This window comes from Nanorana parkeri, unplaced genomic scaffold (genome assembly GCF_000935625.1).
Source record: "Nanorana parkeri isolate BGI_ZX_2015 unplaced genomic scaffold, ASM93562v1 scaffold1056, whole genome shotgun sequence".
Lineage (NCBI taxonomy): Eukaryota > Metazoa > Chordata > Amphibia > Anura > Dicroglossidae > Nanorana > Nanorana parkeri.
The window spans coordinates 464905-468959 of NW_017307324.1; positions in this window are offsets into that span (position 1 = coordinate 464905).

Below are 4055 nucleotides of genomic sequence, written 5' to 3' on the forward strand. Positions count from 1 at the left end.
GGGCAATTGTGTTCTTTGCAGTATTCTCCAAATGTTCTAAAGCTCCTATAACTGTTTGTATATTTGCAAATCCCTTTGTATTATAATTGTTGATATTTCCATTTTTTTTTTAAAAGAGGAAAAAGATACAATTCAAATCAGCATGTCAGATAACACTGTTGGCACTTATAAATAATGTGATTGATTCGGTATCTAGATTTTACAGTTTTGTGTTAAAACTGAAGGTTTATATTTTTTTTTGTTTTTTTTTTTTAAAGTGCAACTTTTTTTTTTTCTGTATACTGTAAAAGTTATAATAACTGAACTGTTTGGTCGAGTCTTTGTGTGTTATATTCCAAGAAAAAAAATGAAAGTATTCAGAAATTAAACTATTATTTGATATCTGAAAACCCTCTGGCTGTGACAAGTGTCTTTCAACAACAACAACAAAAAAAAATTAACCTAATTGCTTACTGTTTTATTGGGAGAGGGATTAACCTGTTCTGCGTTAGGGACCCACCAAGCCTATGCCATAGCACCAGTGTGTCTCCCTGCAGAAGGGGTTAAACTGACTCTGTGTCCCTCTACTATGTTTGTCCAAACGTGTAGCAGTGTATTTGCATGCCTAATTCGACAGGAAACGCTTAAACCAATGGTTTATCTATGATTTAAGAGGTGCTGTACAATATTGCAACCCCATTCTTAGTAACCTAATCCCCCTGTTTAATTAAAAATGGATTTCCAAGAAAAGGCCCGTACTTTTAAGTGCCTGCAGAGCTAGTTTAGCGAAGTATATTGTTAAACTTATCAAAAAGAAAAAAAAAAAAAAAGGTCGTCTGCATCTATTTTATGAACGTGGAAAAAAAAACCAAAAAAAAAAAAAAACAAAAGGTCGTCTGCATCTATTTTATGAACGTGGAAAAAAAAAGAACTATTTTGTAAATATCTGGTATACACGCACATAATATTTGAGACCGATTTGTATATACAGGTCAGTTGCTTTATATTGAGTTTTATTATTATGATGATTATTATTTCATTTTTTTTCATCTTGTGGTTCAACAATATTTTGTAGTGGCCATTTATCATTGTTGACGAGAGATGCATCGAGGGGGGTTGAGATAGTTTAGCGAGCTGAGGGTCTCTTAATAATATGTTTTTAAAAACGTAAATGAAGTCAAATCCTTTTTTGATATGCCAGTTTGGTGGTAAGGATATGAGTGGGTTATTTTCTAGTTGAGTCCAGGTGCCAATGGTTTAAAGGTTAACGTGCTTCGCTATATAACGTTCAGGGAGGGGAGGGGGGCATGCTGGTACATGTAGTACTTTGCCAGCTGGAAAGTTGCAGATTGCCCCCCATAGAGCACCCATCACCTTACATGCCTCCTGTATGGAAGCTGTACATTGTAAGACTCACTTCTCAGATATCTATGACTGTGGGCTAATATTTTATACCAAAACGGGTCATATTTTCAATATACTGAAAGGTCACTTTAATTTATTGTAAATGCACCATGGACTCTATGATTGATTGGGATTGATGATGGCGTTTAATATGCACTCGTGTATGTATAAACACACATCCTACATGACGAACACATATGCATCCATACACACACTCTGGGAGACGAGAGTGCGCTGAGAATTACATTTGCAGAGTATTGCTGACCTCTAGGTTTAGGTTCCTCTATTGCAAGTCATTTTGTGAGTGTATGAAGTTTTTGTATTCAAAGTAAAACAAAAAAAAGGAAGAAAAAAAAAAGACAATTCGCAGGATCTCGATTTTTGTGTTAGCTTGTTGTAAAACGTGTTGTAAATTGTCATTGATATTAAATTATAATTTATGAATTTAAAAATCAAAAAAGCCAGTCCCTGTCCTTATTACGTGTGGAGAGTGGAACAGCATCTGGTGGGAGTTATTATTTTGTAGCACCCATAGGTTCATCTAAAATGTGGATGGCGGTGATGATGGTTAAACAGAAGAATTTAAAAAAAAATGAAATGAGAAAGCTGCGTTTGGATGAATGTTTGGATTGTTTAAAGACTCGTGCTTAGGTTTAAGTGTATCACGTTTAAAGCAAGTTTTCCTTTTTCTTGCTGAGTTTAGAACAAAAGATCTAGCAAGCATCTGAAAAAAAAAAAAGGGACAAAAGAGGGGCATGTGATGTAGGAGCAAGTTGTGTGCGCTGTTAACCCTTTGTGAGCCTCCCTGGTACTTGGGCTGCCTTGCCATGGGGTGGGGAATGGGTGAGTGGGGGAAAGCGCAAGGGGTTAACTCGGGCTGTTCACGAGCGCAACACTATATAAGTGTCCTTTTCTCCTGGCTGCTCAGAGACTGCTTTATTTCTTCTCAATGCTGGTGTGTTAGCCAAACACGATCTGAAACAATAAAAACCCACAGTAGAGATCTTTGATCCACACCATCCTACTGCACATGTAAAATATGTAAGCCAAGGAGGGGAAAAGGGGTAACCCTTCCATTAGGGCTGATCTATAGTCGTCTACCATAAGTGTGTGTGTGTGTGTGAGTGATCTGCTGGGATTGTAGATCCTGCAGTTTGCAGATGATCCTCCACTGATCACACAGCCAAAGCCTCCTTTCCTTTCTGTTATCTAGGCTTAGGGCTTGTGTTTACTCTAAGAGGAATTTTAGGGGGTGTTTTAGTGAGAAACCAAGCGTGTGAAAGTATGCCTTTAAGCTTGCTTGTGACTTGGTGTCCTATTAGCTGAGCCAACATGGCGTCTCTCAGTGCAATACAAGCCTATAGGCAGAGCCTAGTAATACAAAACACATGAGACAAGACAGGCAGGAGGGACCCTCCGCCTGCGAGGCTCAGCAGCAGGCAGTAAGCAGAAGACAACACTGTACAACTGCTTGAGAGAGACCACCAGAATGCAAACGCAGCCTTCTCATATGGGCTGCATGTCATTGCCCCCTATATCACATGGCCACTGCATAGAAAAATAAGCCCCTAGCTGCCATCAGGCATGGTGCATGGTAGTCGTGATCCTCATGCGTGCTTGTGATACCCATAAGCCACATTCACACCAAGCTGCTAAAACTTACTGTGACGCCCATGGCACGCTCAGTGAACTTTTGGATACCGCGGAAGGATGCACACACATCCTATATCTGTTACTCCACTGTCTAAACAGCATGTTTAACCCCTTAGGTGCCGGGCAAAAAAAAATTATGAGCTGACCCTGTGAGCAAAATGTATGTTTTTAGTTAAAGTGAATAATTGGGAAGGGCGGCACAATGCCCAAAACCCAGCCAGGCTTTCTTGCTGGTAGTAGAATGCTATAGATGCTGCTGCCCCATTCTAGAGCAGACAGTTGACCCAAGGGCTGGCAAGGGGGTGACATGTGAAAATATAAGGTGTTTGGCCTAAGTACCCACCAACACAAAGGGCAGAGACGAGTGGACTTATTGAGATCAGGCTGCAAGGAAGAAAAAAAATCACAGGGACTCCATCATGCAAAACACACAGCTTCCTCACCTGTTGGAGAAGTTATAAATCTTATCATGTCCTTGATAAGGAAACGATAACAGGCCCAAGTCGTTTTTACTTTACAATTCCAGTGCAGCCCTTTACATTTCAATTAAAAAAGATCAGTGTCACATTATTGCACTTGCACAATAAAAAAAAACTCGTTATCTTAACCTTAAGTCTATAAACTGTAATGATGGCAATGAACTAGCAAATATCAGCATGATAGTAATAAATAATATTGGAATATATAAAAGACACCTTGGTTAATTAAAATAATTATTTTAAAAAGCAGGAAAAAATGAAGAAGCGGAGGTCTCAGAAAAAAAGAAACATGCCAATGATTAGCTACACAAACACATCTGTTTTTTTGGGTTTTACTTGGTTAATTACAAAAACAGGGGCAATTGTGTGCCCCCTCTTCCTCCAACCTTCTGCAGGAGGCTGTTATTTCAAGGGGACTCAGCTCCATTCTTGCAATATTCATTTTATTGGGATTACCGATGGGAAATGAGAGTTGATATTCTTTTTAATGCAAAGCTTTATCGCCGTCCCCTTTAGAACAATATTTTTCCACCAAACATC